The sequence below is a fragment of the Mauremys reevesii genome, linkage group 23 (genome assembly GCF_016161935.1).
Source record: "Mauremys reevesii isolate NIE-2019 linkage group 23, ASM1616193v1, whole genome shotgun sequence".
Taxonomy (NCBI): Eukaryota; Metazoa; Chordata; order Testudines; family Geoemydidae; genus Mauremys; species Mauremys reevesii.
In genome coordinates, this window is record NC_052645.1 from 2963790 (window position 1) to 2983246 (window position 19457).

Here is a 19457-nt window from a genome sequence, read left to right on the forward strand (position 1 = left end):
CACAACACACTCCCTGTCACACTCCACCCCGGCCCCCCATTTGAAAAGCACGTTGCAGCCACTTGCACACTGGGATAGCTAACACACTGCACTGCTCTCTGTGGCATTGCCAGAGCTGCTAATGTGGCCACTCCAGTGCGCTTGCAGCTGTCCGTGTGAACACACGGCAGCGGTTTCTGCTGTGGTTTAACTCCCAGTGCTCTACCTCTGCAAGTGTAGCCAAGCCCTAAATTTGCCAGACCAACCGAACTCAGTAACTGCCCCACCCCACCATGTGCAGGGAGTAGGGACACCGTGGAGCACACGCCGCACTTACTGGCTCAGCCTTGTGCATGCTGGGGTGGCCACCTCCCCGTTGATGAGACCTGGTCCCACCATCTCCGCGAGCTCCAGTCTGCCCTGCTGCCATCCCTGTCTGTGTTGTCTTCTCTAGCAGTTGACTGGAAGGTGAGCACTGGCCGCATGCCATGTAGCCATGTTGTCTCGAATGGCGAAAGCAGGAGGAATGATGCCTTCATAGCCCACCCAATATTCCATAACATAGTTAAGGAAAATATTTCTCAATGAACTCTCAGTAAAAGATCAGAAGCAGCCAGTGTCCGCATCAGTCTACGAGCATTGGTATTTTCTTGAAATTTGTCAGACCAACCTATCTAACACCTAACACACATTTGAAGTTCTTCTTTTCACACTGTTGCTCATTCTCAGGTTCTGCTTTGTCTCCAGACAGATCCATTCTCTTTCAGGACAGCCTTGCTCTTTCTGTCTGTGTCACTCACTGAGGTGTCAGAGTAAACACTCCCCTTCCTTCTATTCTCAGACAAACACTAGTATTAAGTGTTTGCTACTGATGGGTCTAGAAAGCATTTGTCATAGTAGAAGATGCCATTTCTGGGGGATTGCTCCCAAGATCCAGTACTTTGGATTCAAACGCCTCCCAGCTTCCTTGGGGAAAATAACACCAAGGCTTCTTTGCAATATAGAACAAAGGAGTTTTACAGTGCTCCTTCCAAGCATATGGACTGGTTAGGGTGGATGTGGGCTCCCACATACCGAATCCTGCCGGGTCCATGGGGAGGATGCATATGGGACTAAATTATTCACCGAGGCATCTGGGAAATTAAACCATTGAGTATGCCTACCTGAGTTATAGTCAGTGCCCCGATCCCTTAGTTGTTAAATGAGCAAGGTTCCACTCTTTTGTCCATGCATTCATTCCTGGGTTGGGGGTGACTAAGCTTAAAAGAGCAGTTGTAAATATTTCTGCAGAGCTTCATTGCTTTTTGGCCTCAAAGTGTGAGAAAACTCAGCCAAAAGGTTTGGTGAGTATTCTCAAAGGGGGGAGTTGTTGGAAAATCATAGTGCTAATGAAGCCTGTTTGTATTAGGCCTGAGTAAACTAAAGTTATGTTATGCTTGTCCAAACTGTGTTGGAAAGCTTACAGAACTCATTAGACTGAAGGCCGTGTATCTACCTAAGTCAGCTATTTCGCTTATCCGTTTTGTTTGGCTCCCCAAGTATATGTTGGCTCCCCAAGTGTATGCAGCTGCGTTCACATGTATGCATCCAAAGTATCTAGTACAAAGGGTCAACGGATGTATCTTGTGTCCCCTTCAGAATGACAAATGTATCCTCAACAGATGTATCTTGTAGCCCCCACAAAATGATATATGTATCCTGCGTATCCAATTATCCCCTAATAGATGCATGTACAGGTTCTACAGGTCAACCAAATGACGTAGACAAACGTAGGCTAAGTTGTTTGTTTCGGGGTATAAAGGTAGGCCCATCTGGCCATGTAAGGTGTGTCTCTTTCTCTGGCACTAGCCGAGAGGAACACCCGCTCAGCTGACCGATCAATAAAGGGTGTGGTACTCGTCTTCCTGTCTCCGTGCCTCCTTGGTGTAATTAGGTAAGCTCCAGGGAGAACGAGCCCTTTTGGCTAACAACTTGACCCCAGGGTTATAAGGCCGACATAATGACCCCCTTACTGGCCTCGGTGACCCCCAAACCCTTGTTACTAAGGGCATCAAGGAGTCTCTGTCCCTTAATAACTTCTGGGAGCTCTGTCAGCCGCCTCCTGCCTCACAGGTTAGACTCTTGGCGCTGTGCCAGCCGCCCCCTCGCTTGCAGGCCCAGTGTAAGAAGCAGGAGGCCTGGTGCTGGCAGAAGAGGGTTTTGATTAATCCACCTCTGTGTGATGGGCACAGGACACTTCCACTCAGTAGCACAGCTGGGGGGGAGCAGGGGGAGCAGCTAAGGGCGTCGGGGTCCTCCGGTGGGGGTGTGGAGCAGCCGTTCGTTTTCCTGTTCACACTCCTCTGCGGTGTGAAAATCGGGGAGGGGAGGCAGAAGCCCCACTTCCCTCCCGAAATGACGCCCAGTGGGGGAAGCCAGGACAACAGGGTGGGGGGTGGGGGGCAAGTGGTGGCCAGACTCTCACCGCCAGGGTCTAGTCTAGCTCAGGGTCCAGCTTAACCTCCTCCCTGTGCCACTGGCCCCCAGTCCCCTTCCACCACCAGGTCAACCCGGGCACTAGGGCAGGAACGGGGTGAGGCAGCAAGTCAAGCTGAGCAAGGCAGGCAAAAGCGAGTCTTGTCTTCATGGGCCGCTCCCAATGACGTCCTTTTTGTGTGCAACTGCGGCAAAAACCTCCTGGATAGAGAAGCATCATACACAGAAATCTTGTTCAGTTGCATGACAATCTAAAGGTCCCTGGTTCAATCCCAGGGTTTGACAGGTACTTTTATCCCTCTTCGTGCAGGGGCAGCTTGTCCTCTGGAAGCTCCTTTACCTGAGGCAAGTACCTGGCTTTGAGCTCCCCAGCAGGACAACAGCGTGGGGGCTTCTGGCCCACCTGCAGGGCCGGCTCCAGGCTTTCTGCCGCCCCAAGCAAAAAAAAAATTTTTGGCTGCCCTCCACCCCAGCCCTGGGCTCTCACCCCCCTCCCACCTGTGCCCCCCCACACCCTCTGCTGCCCCAGTGCTGGGCTCTCCCCCCGACCCCACCCACACCCACACCCACACCCACACCCCTACTGCCCCGGCCCTGGGCACCCCCCCACCAGTGCTGACTGCCCGCTCCCCCCTCGCCTCCAGCTGGTCGGGTGCTGGCAGGGTCGGGGTAAGCAGTGGGGCTCCCGGGCCAGGCCTCAGCCCAGGGTCCCTCCAGCCAGGGCTCCCGCCTCCAGGACCGGCTGGGACCTGGGAGGGCAGAGCCGGGGGACTGTCCCGGCAGGAGGCTGAGGAGCTGGGGCAGGGTAGCTCCAGAGGGAGCACAGCCCCAGAGAGTGGGACACGGGCCCCGCATGGCAGCGCCCCGCCCCCTATAACTCCGCTGCTGCTGCTGCTTTTGGCCGCCCGGCTGTGGTGTTGGGGGGCAACCGCCCTGCAGCACCTGGTGTCCCCTGCTTGGAGCCTGCCCGGGCAAGCCACAAGTGTTGGACAGACAAAGCTACACAGGATCTTTTCAGGGGGCAAGACAAAGATGCCACAATTATTATGATAACAATTTGATTTATGACCAATAACTAATATTTTAATCCGTACACACACACATTATACCTAATACCTGTACACACACACACACACAAACACCCATCAGATGTTCTGCAGCTGCTGCATAGTTACCAGTCCCGAAGACAGCTTGAGTTTGCAGCTTGGGTTCGTAGCTTGTGGCAGTAACTGGCCAGGAAAGCCGGGCACAAGGACGAGCTGGGTCTCTGTTGGGCCTGCACCGATGTCCTTCCATGTTGGCAACAGAATGTTACCCTCCAAAGTCTCCCCTCTCACCCATCCTTTTTGTAGGCTTTAGTTTGAATCCAGAGTCTGTAGGTCTTGCTGTGTCACTGCCTCTGGGTTTGGTGATTGATCACCGGTCAATTGCAGGCATGACTTTCAGCCCGGGACCTGGCATTGATCTTCCTTCTATTGGACCTTTTCTTTTTAGGGTGGCCTCTTCTTACTTTGTTAGGTCTCTTGTCTGCATCTTCAGCCAGCGGGGTTTGAACTTTATTTCATCAGGACAGGCTGGGGCTGGAGGTTGATTCCATCATCCATACATACTTCAGTCACACATCTAAACTAAACTAATAAGATTACAGCAGGGTTTGCAAAAATGAAGGTTGGCGGAAGCTATTACAAAATGGAGTGAGCGTTTTAAAACGGGGTTTGAATTACAATATGGCAAACAGTGAACAGAAGTTACAATATAGACAAGTGTAGTGAATGGTGAACAGAAGTTACATTGATAAAGTGAACAATTAAAAACAATTTCATTCATCAGTTTTACAGGGGTTGCAGGTCAGGAGTGAGGGTCATCAGTAGAGCTCTCAATCTGGAGGTCAGGACTGGGATAGCAGGGGCTGCGGGTCGGGATTGAGGGTCACCACCAGCGCAGTGACTGGGAAGCTCAGCGAGGAGCCCAGGGGGCTGCGGGTCAGAAGTGAGGGGCACCAGCAAAGCTGCGAGTCTGGAGGTCAGGACTGGGATAGCAGGGGCTGCGGGTCGGGAGTGAGGGGCACCAGCAAAGCTGTGAGTCTGGAGGTCAGGACTGGGATAGCAGGGGCTGCGGGTCGGGAGTGAGGGGCACCAGCAAAGCTGTGAGTCTGGAGGTCAGGACTGGGATAGCAGGAGCTGCGGGTCGGGAGTGAGGGGCACCAGCAGAGCTGTGAATCTGGAGGTCAGGACTGGGATAGCAGGGGCTGCGGGTTGGTAGTGAGGGGCACCGCTAGAGCTGGGGGGAACCCAGGGGGCTGCGGGTTGGGAGTGAGGGGCACCAGCAGAGCTGTGAGTCTGGAGGTCAGAACTGGGATAGGACGATGGGCAGAGGGTGATTGGAGGAAGGGCCCATCTCTCTGGTCCTCCGGGCCAGGGAAGAATGATGGGGTTGGAGTCTTGTTCTTCACATTCATGGTGCGAGTACAGAAGGTGCTGGAGCTCTGACCAGGGAGGGCATTAGGAACCCATTACCCTGCAGGGAAACATTCAACCGCTGATCTATACTCTCAACAAGGAGTGTCATGTGTAGCCTAGAGCAGGAACAGTTTTTAATCTGGGGGTTAGTAAACTTTATCTCTGTACAAACACCACAGCTTACAAACTCCCCACCCCCGCTCTGTGTCACCAGAGCACAACAACAACTCTCCTTGGGGCACACACAGCTCCCCAGCTCCCTGCCCGTCAGTCTCTCCAGCATTGCTCCAATCCCTTAAAGCAGGGTCTCAACCTCAATTTACCTTAGGCCAGGCCAGTCCTCCAGTCCTCCCAGTGGGCCAATAATATCACTCATACCACCTAGAACCCGCCCCCAAACCTCTGCCCCACATCTGCCTACGGTTCTGGGAGGGAGTTTGGGTGGGGGGAGGAGGTCTAGGGTGCAGGCCCTGGGCTGGGGATTGGGGTGCAGGCTCTGGGGGGAGTTTGGGTGCAGATGGGGTGAGAGTTTGGGCTCGGGGAGGGTTTTTCAGTGGGGGAGGGGTTCTGGGGTGCAGGCTCTGGGATGTAGTTTGGGTGCTGGGTGCTGGCTCTGGGATGGGGCTGGGGGTAGCGGGGACAGGAAGAGGGGTGGGGTGCAGGCTCTGGGTGGGAGACTGGGGCAGGCAGGACGGGGCATGTGGGAAGGAGAGGGGTGCAGGCTCTGGGAGGGAGTTTGGGGGCTGGGGTATGGAGGAGAGGGGTGCAGGCTCTGGGAGGGAGTTGGGGCAGGGGTGTGTGTAGGGGATCAGGCCTGGAAAGGAGTTTGGGAGTGGGAAGGGGTATGTGGGCAGGGGAGGGTGCAGGCCTGGGAGGAGTCAGGAGTGTGGCGCTACCTGGGGCTCCAAGGCGGGTGGGCTGGGGCCTCCATGTGCTGCTGCCCCCAGACACTGCCCCTGCATCATCTCATTGGCTGCAGGGGCTCGGGGCGGGGGCAGCACATGGAGGCACAGACCCACCCTGCCCTGCCATGGGGAGGGGCCGGCAGCCACTGGAGCGAGCAGGCAGATGCTGCTCAGCTCCACTGCACTGCCGGGGCCCCTGGGGGGGGGAGCGCCTGGGGGCAGCAGGTGGGGCCAAGGGAGTGACCTGGTCCCAAAACTGCTGGAGCCCCACGGGCGAGACCTGGGAACCAGGACTGCCAGCCAGACAAACACCTTTAAGAGGAGGCGTCCCTCTGCCTGTCAAAATCTGATCTTCCTCCTTCAGTTCAGTGTCAGCCTGAATTGTTCCTTATCCCGGCAGAGCCAGAGGACTGAAAGCAGCAACATCAAACCCCTGTGTAGCTCGCAGGAATGGACATAAACACTCCCTGGTATCTGAGGAGATGTTCAGCTTTGCCCTTGGTCAACTACAAGGCTAAAGGGAAAGGAGGTGGCGCCAGGTATAAAGAGTGAAACACGACACATCATAGTTATGCCCAAGGTGGCTGCAAAAAATTTTTATGTCCTTCTTCTTATCAGCAGTGTATTGTTTTCTCTGGAGCCTAGGCCTTGACCAAGAAATTTGTACCTTGATAAAATAATCGACTGCCCCTGGTGAAGGCAATGGACTTGCACCCACTGGGGTGTCCCTACACAGGTACAAGTACTAACAACAGTTGCTGCCTTTTAGCCATAGATTTTAATCAGGGCAATAAATTGATACAAACCCCTGTTAAATCATTTCTCAGCCCGAGTCCTTCACCCACATTCCCTAGAGCATTGGGCCACCATGTGGACGTTTCATTTCTGACCTCAGTTTCACACAGAGACAAAATTTCCTTTGCACTGATCCTTGAACAGTGAAACCTCCCTGTGTCTCTGGTCTGAGCCAGGACATTCGATTCCAGTGAATCCTTCTCTCCTGCAATGTGATGGTCAGACAGAGGGGACGTGGCACCTGCATCCCTGCCAGGGAGATATTGGCTCGGCTCTTTGTTTCTGCTGCTGTTGTTAGTCCATGAAACATCAAGGGTGGAATGCAAGGCTGAGTTCACGCGCCAGCCCCCTGAAAAAATTTCAGTGCCACAGAGAAATCCTGCCCCCTGCTATTGGAACGATGTGCTGGAGATTTGACTAGGAAAGGGACTGTCTGAATTGTCGGAGTGGGGAATGAACAACAATCTACAGCAATGTCATTCACACAAACACACTCTCATCCTGCTCCAGCTGGAAGGGAAATGGGCAGGAATTCTCGCTGTTCAGCCAAGGACACACTTACACTGATGCGCAGTCATGAGTGTGCTGGGGAAGCTGGTCTGAGCAATTTGAAGTGGCAATTCAGTGAGAACAGAATCATCATGTAGGGAAATGGGTGTATGTCAAGTAGTTGTGGCCGAGTGGTTAAGGTGATGTACTAGAAATCCATTGGGGTCTCCCTGTGCAGGTTCAAATCCTGCCAACTACGCAAGCTCTGCACTGTTGTTATGATTACTGTAGTCTTAGTACCTGAGCATCCACAGTGCAAACTGGAGCCAGATCTACTTTCACTCTGTCAACACTTAAAATGCTGCTGTGGCACTGCTATAGCACTTTGGAGTAGACAGTGACTGGAGAGGTTTTCCCATCCCTGTAATAGCTGCATGGACAGAACAATTCTTCCTTTTCTTTAGCACTAACTAACCAGGGCTTAGATCACCTTAACTCTAAGGGTTTGGGGGGAGGGGGGATTCACACCCTGAGAGACGTCGCTCTGCCAGTTCAGTGCCCAGCGTACACCAGCCCTTAGATCCCTCTTGGCATTTCAATGCAGGCACTGACCTGTGAGAGGAAAACATCAGCTCACAAACACAGAGACTGAATTCCCCACATTTAATCTCGCTGCACTTTCCAGAAAGTCACAACATTCAATTCATTCTTGCTAGGACAGAGAAAAAATAAGTGACATTAAGTTTTTGGCTCAGTTAAATAAAATTAAGTGTTTAATCAATATAGTAAAAAAATCTGTCCTGATTCCTCTAACTAACACCACAGCGTGAAATAGGAACAGAGACAAAGCTTGTCAGTGACGACTAATTTTGCAAATGATCTTCCCATTATTAATTTCCACGCTGCCCCTATTGGAGGTCTGGGCATCTCCAGTGTCATTGCTCTGCATTCACCTGCCCCTAGAATTGTTCTCGGACATTCGCCTTCCTCTGCAGCGTGGGGCACGGAGTCACTTGCTGGAGGATTCCCTGCACCTTGAAGTCTTTAAGCCACGATTTGAGGATTTCAGTAACTCAGACATAGGTTAGGGGTTTGTTACAGGAGTGGGTGGGTGAGATTCTGGGGCCTGCATTGTGCAGGAGGTCAGACTAGATGATCATAATGGTCCCTTCTGACCTTAAGGCTATGAATCTATTCCCAAACTTTAGTCCTGCTTTGGGACAGTGTCTCTCATGCAAGAAACTGTCCAGTCTGCGCTAGCAGTGAGGCTCCCTCACTAACAACTGAAATCAGGGAGAGCTGTGTGACGTGCAGGGCCCCAGGGGTGCCTGACCAGGGGGGAACAACACCCCAGGGCTTTTAAAAATGGGAAGGCTCTGAAAGGGGAGGGGCCCAGCCTCTGTAGCAGGACTGCAGGGCAGGCGAGTTCACAGCAGGCATTATGGGATACTGGTAGAAGCCAGTTATAATGATATAATGACCAGCAGCATTTACACTGACAATTTGTCACTTTAAGTTTGCTGCAAAAAGCTCTAGGCCTCTCGTCGAGGTGGTTTTATTTTGTCACCAAAACAGGGCAGTTTTGTCGCCAGACGTGGTATTGCAGTGTGTGCACCAGCCAAAAGCTACCGACCGAGGGAGCGTTGTGTGTTTTTCACACACCTGAGCAATATAATGATGCTGAAATAACTTTGCAGTGCAGACCTGGCCAAAGATTCTCTCTCACACACACACACACACACACACACACACACACACACACACACACACACAGAATATCCCTAAGGAATTAGAATCACCTGCTGCCTTCCCCTGTCCTGCTGGATCCCCAAATGAAGATGCTCTTCAGCCTAAACCCATGTCCCCTCTTTTCCCAGTGCCCCTCAGACCCAACCCTCAGTCCCTCCTATGCTCACTGCTCCTCACTCCCTTACCAGAGCCTGCTCCTCTTCACCCTTCTCCTCAATCCCAATTTAAACAGCCACAGTGGGCTGGACCAAAGGCCCACCTAGCTCTGTGTTTTGTCCTCTGTCAGTAGCCAATACCAGGTGCCCTAAAAGTTAAGCAACAAGGCACCACCGGGAGTTGAATCCAGCATCTTCTGTTTACAAGACAGGCGCTTTAACCAGCTAAGCCATGGTGCCTGCCTGTGGCAACAGCCCACTGTCTGCCCACACCTGACTCCCTGCCATCCCCACTGGGGCCTGACAAGCTTTGCTTGTGTTTGGATTCTGCAAAGCAGAGGAGCAGGTGAGGTTTTCCTTGCAAGCTGTGTGTGTGTGTGTGTGTGTGTGTGTGTGTGTGTGCGTGCGCAAGGGAGGAATATGCTCTATGCCCAGAGGCCTTTATTCCTCCAGGCTGCAAGGACAGAGGGGCTGTCAGGAAGTTGCCCCTTCAAACCCACACACAAAAAGGGCCTTCTGAGGAAAGGGAAAATCCTGAAGAGAGAAAGTAACATCAAAGAGGACTCCAGCACGACAGTGTAAGATCTTGGTGAGTAGTTTATCACCTGACCAGGGACTTGAACCCTGGACCCTCAGATTAAAAGTCTGATGCTCTGCCAACTGAGCTAGCCAGGCTCAGAAACCAAAAGAGCAAGTTGGTGCAGAGGAGAAACTAGTCAAGAAAATGAGCAGGAAACAATAGGGGAAACCTGCTGCTTTCTCTGGCCTGGTCAACACTACGAGTTTATATTGAATTTAGCAGCGTTAAATCACATTAACCCTGCACCAATCCACACAACGAAGCCCTTTATATCAATATAAAGGGCTCTTAATACCGGTATCTGTACTCCTCCCCAACGAGGGGAGTAGCACTGAAATCGGTATTGCCATGTCGGATTAGGGTTAGTGTGGCCACAATTCAATGGTATTGGCCTCCAGGCGCCATCCCACAGTGCACCATTGTGACCGCTCTGGACAGCAATCTGAACTCAGATGCATTGGCCAGGTTTACTGGAAAAGCCCCGCGAACTTTTGAATTTAATTTCCTGTTTGCCCAGCATGGAGCGCTGGATCAGCACAGGTGAGCATGCAGTCCCAGAATCAAAAAAGAGCTCCAGCAGGGACTGTACGGGAGATACTGAAGCTGATCTCTGTATGGGGAGATGAATCTGTTCTATCAGAACTCCGTTCCAAAAGACAAAATGCCAAAGCACTTGAAAAAATTTCCAAGGCCATGATAGTCAGAAGCCACAGCAGGGACTCAACACAGTGCTGAAACTTAAGGAGCTGAGACAAGCGTACCAGAAGGCCAAAGAATGAAATGGATGCTCACGGAGGGAGGGGCGACTGACGTCTGTAGCTATCCCACAGTTCCTGCACTCTCTGAAAACCATTTGAATTCTTGGCTGAGTTCCCAAAGTCTGAAGGGTCAAAAATATTGTCGCGGGTGGTTCAGGGTATATCTCGCCCCCCGCCCCCCGAAAGCAAATGGAAAAAAATTGTTTCTCGCCTTTTTTCAATGTCAACGTATGTCTACTGGATTCTGCTGGCAGACGCGGTGCAGCAGCATCCCCTTCCCTTCCGGACGGCAGACGGTACAGTAGGACTGGTATCTGTCATTGTCGTCCCGCGAGTGCTCCTGGCTGGCCTCAGTGAGGTCGGACAGGGATGCCAGGGCAAAAACGGGAATGACTCCCAGGTCATTCTCTTCTTTAAGCTTTGTCTCCTGGAGATTCAGTCCTGCCTGGAATATCATAGTAGCTGGAGGCTGCCCTCCCTTCCCCCCTTTGAGCTCTACTTGCAGAGGCAATAAAGTCAGTGTTGTTTCAAATCCATGCATTCTTTATTACTTCATCACACAAATGGGGGATAACGGTAGACCAGGAGAGGTGGGAGAGAAGGGAAGCAATGGGTGGGGTTGTTGCAGGGGCACCCCCTAGAATGGCATGCAGCTCATCATTTCTGCTGGATGTCTGGGGCTCTGACCTGAGCCACCATTTGCCTGTCTGGGTCTTTAATTGGCTTACCTGATAGTCTAGACAGGACTGACTCTCTATTAGACAAAACTTAAAGAAGGAAATGACCTGGGGAGTCATTCCCATTTTTGTCCATGCGCCCCCAGCTGATCTCACTGAGGCTGGCCAAGAGCACCCATGACAGCAGCTGATAGTACAGTATAACTTGTAACTGTCATTGTCAATTTGCAAAGCAGCAGACAGTACAGTGTGGCTGGCAACTATCTTTGCTAATTTGCAAAAGGCAAGGGGATGCTACTGTGTAGCACTGCAGTACCATGTCTGTCAGCACCATCCAGTAGACATACAGTGACGGTGAAAAAGGCTGAACGGGCTCCATGATTGCTGTGCTATGGCGTCTGCCCGGGCAATCCAGGGAAAAGGGCGCAAAATGATTGTCTGCCGTTGATTTCATGGAGGGAGGATTGAGTGATGACATTTACTCAGAATTACCCATGACACTGTTTTTGCCCCATCATGCACTGGTATCTCAACCCAGAATTCCAATGGGCGGTGAGACTGCAGGAATTATGGGATAGCTACCCACAGTGCAATGCTCTGAAATTGATACTAGCCTTGGTACATGGACGACACTGCCAAATTAATGTGTTTAGTGTGGCCACGTTCACTTGACTTTATATAATCTGTTTCCAAAAACTGGTTTCTGTAAAATCGGAATAATCCCATAGTGTAGACATACCCTGAGACAGCTTTAGAACCCTCTACCCACTATACGGCCAAGAGACAGCAACTCTCAGATCCTGTGTGGATTGTCTGATGGGCTTAGCCAAGAGCAACTGCACTTCTGCCAGAGCAGGAGAAGTAAAAATAGGAGCTTCCTGAAAATGGGAAGGGAAGAAGAGAGAAGCGGAGGAGCAAGTGGTAAAGGAAGAGAACGTGCAGACACAGGACCCTACCTAAATTCTTAAATAGATTACAAGAAATAAAGAGAGAGAGCAGCATAAAGAAATTTTAAAAAATCTTTCAGTAAGTATTGAATTAGAAACCTTTAAAATATCATTTTCACACTACCTTTACTTTTCTTCTAAATTCTACCAAAACAAACTAAGACTTGCCCCTAAACAGAACTGCACAAAAGCTTTAAATAAATTCAGATAACAGAAAAAAAACCCAAAACATTTATTTTTAAACTTGTTTTATAAGGACTAACCAGTCAGTCTGTGTTCTCTTCCCCTCAGCTTCCCAAAAGAAAAGCAAGAACACTCATCAATAGCAGATACATTAAAGCACCACTATCCACTCACTTCATGCTCAGAAGAGAACACTTTAACTCCTCATCGTGGTTAGCAAGGTCAGACACTTTCAACCACACTTCTCTAGTATCAGAGGGGTAGCCGTGTTAGTCTGGTTCTGTAAAAGCAGCAAAGAATCCTGTGGCACCTTATAGACTAACAGACGTTTTGCAGCATGAGCTTTCGTGGGTGAATACCCACTTCTTCAGATGCAAGTGGTGGAAATTTCCTGGGGCAGGTATATATAAGCAAGCAAGAAGCAAGCTAGAGATAACGAGGTCAGATCAATCAGGGAGGATGAGGCCCTGTTCTAGCAGTTGAAGTGTGAAACCAAGGGAGGAGAAACTGGTTCTGTAATTGGCAAGCCATTCACAGTCTTTGTTTAGTCCTGAGCTGATGGTGTCAAATTTGCAGATGAACTGGAGCTCAGCAGTTTCTCTTTGGAGTCTGGTCCTAAAGTCTTTTTGCTGTAGGATGGCCACCTTAAAATCTGCTATTGTGTGGCCAGGGAGGTTGAAGTGTTCTCCTACAGGTTTTTGTATATTGCCATTCCTAATTTCTGATTTGTGTCCATTTATCCTTTTCCTTAGAGACTGTCCAGCGGAAGAAGCAGCGGCATCAGCGCCAGACAGCAGCTGCATTCAAGCAATCCCGCCTATTCGTGCCGGATTGGAAGAAAACATGGTAAAAATCGTCCTCCAACAATCCCTTTGGCAAGCACGCCTCTAGCTAAGCGCCGCCATTTCTCCTGCAAAGACACCTCCCTGCTGCCAATCCCGGCTACCCTGATTAACGCCGTAATGACTCGTTTTTTAAAACAAGGGGTCACGAAAGAAAATGGATCGGACCTTTGCAAACAGCCTTTTGTCAACAGATGGCCACGTTCTTCACAGCAGTGGGGAGCACACTTTGTAGTTTGTACAGGTCGAGTTTATTGCCCGCCCCGAGGCTCCCAGCACCCTCAATTCCCTCCCGCAAGCTCCCTATGTGCCCTCTCCCATCCCACTCTTTTTAGGGACTCCCTGAAATTCCCCCAATCTCATCCCTTACCAGAGAATCTCCTCACCCTTATTCTCCCCATACCAAGTTCCCCACACTTCTTCCCACACCAATGGCTCTGTTCTCACCCCCATTCCCACTTCCCCATGGCAGGGACTCTGTGTTCCCTCTATTCCCCCATGCCAGGGTCTTTGTGTACCCTCCCTTCCCCCCATGCCAGGTTCTTCTAATCTCCATAGGACGAGGGGTTCTGTGTACCTCCACTTATCCCCTCGCTTCATTTCAGGGCCCCCATTCTCTCCACCACTGTAGAGACTGTGTGCACCCCTATTTGCCTCTTCTCCCCCATTCCTCCCTCCTTCCCAAGTCAAGCTCTCCCAGTCCCCTTACCTGCCAGGGGTTCTGTGGGTCCCATTTTCTCCTCCCCCACTTCCACCTTACGCACTGTATTAAGGGCTCAGAGAGGCTCCGAGAAAGTTGCATACCAACAAACTGGCAGAGCATTAGGGGTAGAAATAGGGGCTACTCGAAACGGGGGAGAGGGTGGAGAAAAGAAGAAAAAGTGGAAAGTGGAGAGAACTTGCAGAATTAATATGCATGAGTCTATAAGTTTAAACTAGAACGAGGGAGGACAAAAGAGAGGGACACTGCATAAAAAGGTGGACTTAGAAGTTTAAGCAATTAGAGGTTCAACTAAGCAACTGTTTACATAAAAAACTGTTGTATTTTTACACTGCATTTTCTTCTCTCATGCTATTAGAAAACTCACTGAAAACACCCACATCCTCCCACAATACAGAAGCAATACATATACTAAAAATTAGTTACAATCACTACATCCCTTCTCTAAATATACACATCAGAAACAGAAGTTAAACACCAACTTCCAAAAAATGTTTTTTAATGTAGTTTATACAGACTAACCACTCAGTCTGTGTTCTTTCCCTTCTACTTCCCCAGAGAGAAGAAAGAAAAATCATCAATAACAGACAACAACTGCATCAAAGCAATACTGCTTACTTGCTTTACACTCAGGCAAAAGCACTTTAACTCATCCTCCTACTTGTCCCTGCCAGCAGGTAGGGATCTTGGGGGGCAATTACTGCACTGGTGGGGTGCAAAATCAACTTTATTAAGAAAATGCAAAAACAGGGAAAATTCACTAGTGAGGGGGGTGGGGTGTGTTATGGTAGACCATTGGGGAGGGGTTTCTTTTGGTGAACAGTAGGGGGGTTTCAATAGTGGGGTACAATACAGTAGGATACAACACGGTGGGTAACCAATTAACACAGAAATATAAATGTAACAGGTAGCTAACAATTTCTATGTAAAGGGTGTGTCACAGCAGCATATAACCAACTAACAGGTTTCAGAGTAGCAGCCGTGTTAGTCTGTATCCGTAAAAAGAACAGGAGTACTTGTGGCACCTTAAAGACTAACAAATTTTTTTTAGCATGAGTTGTGAGCTACAGCTCATTCTGATGCATAGAATGGAACACACACATAAATATCTCCTGTCTGTGTGTTCCATTCTATGCATCCGAAGAAGTGAGCTGCAGCTCACGAAAGCTCATGCTAAAATAAATTTGTTAGTCTTTAAGGTGCCACAAGTACTCCTAACCAACTAACAGTTATGGATAAAATATGTTAAATAGGAAACAATTCTAGGTAAAAATGTGTCACAGTGGTGTAAATGTAGAATGTGAGGTGTATCAGAGGGAAAAAAAGTAACCAATGGGGTTTTATGCTAGATTGGGAGGGGGGACGAGGAGCACAAGGCAAAGGCACTATGGAGGGAGATTTAAACTTAGAGAGACACAGAGAACAAACAGACTGTAAGTGACTGGGAAGCCTGGGGAGGGGGGCTGACAGTGGGAAGACAGACTTAATCACAATTATACAGAACACAGCAAAATCTTATCTATGATCTAACTTAACCAAGACTACACAAATTAGCAAGTAACAAACACAATGCAACAATTCTCTAAGCCTAACTTAACCACAGCTATGCAAAATGAAATTACAATTTATCTAGACTAAAGGCTAAACCTAACCTAATGGGTGCACCTTATACTAGGGGTAGTTCCAGAGGGCACAGTGGTGTGTGCCCAGTGGTGGCTGCAGCAGTGGGGCGGCTGCAAGCAGGCTTATTTCTAGCAGCAAAGGCGCTGTGGAGCTAGAAGCAGATTACAGATACAGACCAAGGAGTTAGCTTGGGTTTGTCTGCTGGGGAAACAAGGCCAGCAGCTAAAATAATAAAATAAAAGTATAGAAAGTTTCTCAGAAGGATTCTTACCAGTCCCCAAGGCAGCAGCAAAGGCAGAGACAGGAACAGCAGCAGCATCAGAGGACACAGAGAGGACTCAATTCGCTTACAATAATCAGGAGATTTCCAGGCAAAATTCATTGTTCGTGGGAGGGGAGTTAAAAATGGGGGTATGCTCAAAAATAAAATGAGAGCGGAGAAAGGACCCCCCAGGACCCCTGGCTGATCAGACCAGGCAGCAATGCAGAAACCTTTCTGAGGTCTGATCAGAAAATGTCTGGTTATAAAGGCAAACTTAGGCAGTTTCCCACCAGTAATCCTGATAGGCTCCCTCTGTCACAGGGGAGGAGACACAGGGAAAAACTGCAGATAGGCACATGACATGCCTGGGCAAGTTCTGAGCTCACAGATATGACTCATATGCTCAGCTATGTGGCCACTTTAGGTCTTGCAGCTCTGGACATTGCCTACCCTACACCAAGCCCAGGTTTAACAAGGTGATAACAGGACTAACCCTTTGAACAGGGCAGTGGTCCCACTTAGCACGCAGCACAAGTGGCCATTCCTTTGAGAAGGGCAATGGCTCTTGGCAACAACTTAAGGGGCCCTCCTTTGAGAAGGGCAGTGGCCCTGGTAAACAACTTAACAGCCAGGAGGGGCGGCCACAGGAGGAGAACAAAACAAAATGGAGTAAGGGGACAGCTGTAAGAAACAAAATGGAATAGGGGGATAGCTGTAACAGACAAAATGGAATAGGGGGATAGCTGTAACAGACACTACTTAGGGAGACCAATCACTTTGTGTTAAAACAACCTCCCACGGCTATAGTCTAACGTCTAGAGTGCCTATATTTAGTGGTTACAGAGTGTAATTTAATACATCAAATCTCACTATGATCACAGAGACAGCGAGACTGACAAACAGCACACTGTATGCATGTCTCATTGTGGCACCTAACATATGAAGAAACTTTTTAAAATGCCTTTTAGGTTCTGTTACAAATAAACGTCTTCTCGAATTTCACCAATCACTTCTTCTAACTAAGAGAGGAACACCTCTTCAGCCAATCAGATATTTCTTCCATAGCTTGTACTCACAGAGGCGGACTAACAAACTGGAACTGGCTACGTTGGAATGACGATCGGAACAGTTACGCACAAGAAGCACACATTGCAAGAGCCAAAGGTGCTAACGTGCTTCAGAAGAGATGTACACACTAAGCAATCTGCTCTAAAGCAATGACGCCTGTTCCCCAGAGATCCCTGTTAGGCCTGCTCTACACTACGCTTATACCAAATTTAGCAGTGTTAAACTGAATTAACCCTGCACCCTTCCACACACCAAAGCCCTTTACCCCCAATCGGGGCTATTGCAGATTGTGTATTCCTTAGGCCACCCGATCTTAAACCGGCTGCCCAGCTCCCAATGGGGTCCAAACTCCAAATAGATCCCTTTTACCCTCTATAAGCTGTAAAATCCTGTGACCAGGGCAGCTGCCTAGCAGCCTGCGCATCTGCCTGCCAGCACGAGAGCTCGTAAGGCACTAATCCGGATAGTGGTGGCTGGGGGGTAAGAGGATGAAAAGCTAGCAGAGTGGTGCAGTGGAAGTGTGCTGGGCCCAGAGGTCAGTGGAGCAAAACCATCCTCTACTACCTGTGTGCTCATTTGTTTTCCCTCTGGGCCTTCCAGTGAGCCGGTGACCAGCAGAGCCCCAAGAGCCTAGGCCGTGAGGCAAGAGGTGGCTGAGGCAAAGCGGTGGCCTGCCAGGGAGCTCCCCGGCACCTCTGGCTGCCTGGGCTGAAGGCAAGAGGCAGGCCTGGGCGTGGCGAGGGCCTCCTGTCCTGGCCTGAGGCTGCAGTGCTTCCTGGTCCCCTTTTCCCACCACCCGGCAGGCGGCTGCTGTGGGAGAACACGAGGGATGCTCTGGGGGCGCTAGGCAGCGCTGTGTGTGTGGCTGTCAGGGGAAAGAGCCGAGGCTCCCGACTCGACCTGCCATTGACTCGCGTGGCTCTGCGCGGCCGTCAGCCGGGGCGGGGCGGGCTGCGGACGTGACTCAGGCTTGGGCCGCATGGCCGTGCTTTCCTGACGAGGCATGAGGCAGGCCAAGAGCTTTGTACAGCGTACAGGGAAGTGGGAGGGAGGTGTCTTTGAGCCGGAGTGTATCCTCCGCTTCTCCCTTGCTGCTTGGGCGGAGGCGGAAGGAGTGAAACGCTCCCGGCTGAAGGTTTTGCGCTCGGCCTTGAGGATTAAACCTGAGGCTCTGGCATGGCTGCTGGGAGATGCGCTTTTGCAGCGCGGCCCCCACACTCTTGTAGGCAGCAGGTGACCCCACTGTGTCCAAGAGGGAGCCTTTGAGGCGGCAAAAGGGGAACATCACGGCTCCCAGCAGACCTTGAGGAGCCCACAAGGAGCCTTCAGTGGCATCCCTGGGGGAGCATAACCCCCCCTCCTTTCCATTAACAGCTGAACTCACTGACCCATGATACCACAGAGACACCTACCAGCAGCTGGTTTGCCAGGGCCGCTGCCCAGCACCCTGCAGCGCTTCCTGCCAGTGCCAGAGCTCACCAGGCACTAGCCTGGAGCCAGGGCCGCTAGGCGCTGCTGAAGAAAAGCCAGCAGCGGGACACAGTGGAAGTGTCCTGTGCCCATAACACAGAGCTCGATTAATAAAAACCCTCTTCTGCCAGCACCGGGCCTCCTGCTTCTTACACTGGGCCTGCAAGCGAGGGGGCGGCTGGCACAGCACCAAGAGTCTGACCTGTGTGGCAGGAGGCAGCTGACGCCCGCAGCCTGCTGGGAGCTCCCAGAAGTTATTAAGGGACAGAGACTCCTCAATGCCCTTAGTGACAAGGGTTTGGGGTTCCCCAAGGCCAGTAAGGGGGTCACTATGTCTGTCTTATAACCCTGGGTGTCAGGTCGCAAGTCTAGGGGCTTGGCTACACTTGCAAGTTAGAGCCCATTAAAGCAGCCCCGGGTGCCCTAACTCCTGAGTTGTCCACACTGGCAAGGCATGGAGCGCCTGGGCTCTGCAGCTGGAGCGCTCCTGGTAATCCACCTCCATGAGAAGCATAAAGTTCACTTTGCCTCGGCTGAAATGCCCAGGTGTGAGTGTGACGACGTGTTGTATTACTGCACTGTGACTGGCCTCTGAAAACGTTCCATAATCCCCTGAAGTCAAGTGCCCACTGTGGTCATTGTTTTGAAATCGGCATGCGGATATTCCCTTTCAAAGCTCTGTTTCCGACAGCCGGCTGCTTATCTGCTCCGGGACAAAGCAACCATTACTGGGGAATGCTGCTGCCGATGATGCAGGGTGTGTGTGTGAGAGAGAGAGGTGGGGGAGGGGTGGTCTGCTGCTCTCTGAACTTACAAGACAGCATGCTGACACTCTCAGTCCCCCAAACACACTGTGTCTCCCCACATACACACTCCACCCCGCCCCATTTGAAAACACATTGCAGCCACTTACACACTGGGATAGCTACCACAATGCACTGCTCTCTGTGGCATTTGCAAGAGCTGCTAGTGTGGCCATTCCAGTGCGCTTGCAGCTGTCAGAGTAAACACACAGCAGCATTTTCCCTGCTGTGGTCTCCGAGGGCTGGTTTAACTCCCAGCGCTCTACATCTGCAAGTGTAGCCAAGCGCTAAATTTGCCAGGCCAACCTACATAACACCTAACATATTTGAACCTCTTCTTTTCACACGGTTGCTCAGTCTCATGGGCTGCTTTGTCTCCAGACAGATCCATTCTCTTTCAGAACAGCCTTGCTCTTTCTGTCTGTGTCAGAGTAAACACTCCCCTTCACTCTATTCTCAGACAAACACTAGTATTAACTGTTTGCTACTGATGGGTTTAGAAAGCATTTGTCAAATG

General features: G+C 50.7%; 1 non-coding gene and 2 pseudogenes across 1 annotated transcript; all 3 read right to left on the reverse strand.

The window, feature by feature from the left end:
• Nucleotides 1-9608: 9608 nt before the first annotated feature.
• On the reverse strand, nucleotides 9609-9681 carry TRNAK-UUU. The gene has a single exon. It is a non-coding gene; the product is annotated as a tRNA-Lys (tRNA).
• Nucleotides 9682-12229: 2548 nt separating this feature from the next.
• Nucleotides 12230-12428, reverse strand: LOC120389431 (annotated as a pseudogene).
• Nucleotides 12429-14239: 1811 nt separating this feature from the next.
• LOC120389436 lies at nucleotides 14240-14371 on the reverse strand (annotated as a pseudogene).
• Nucleotides 14372-19457: the final 5086 nt, after the last annotated feature.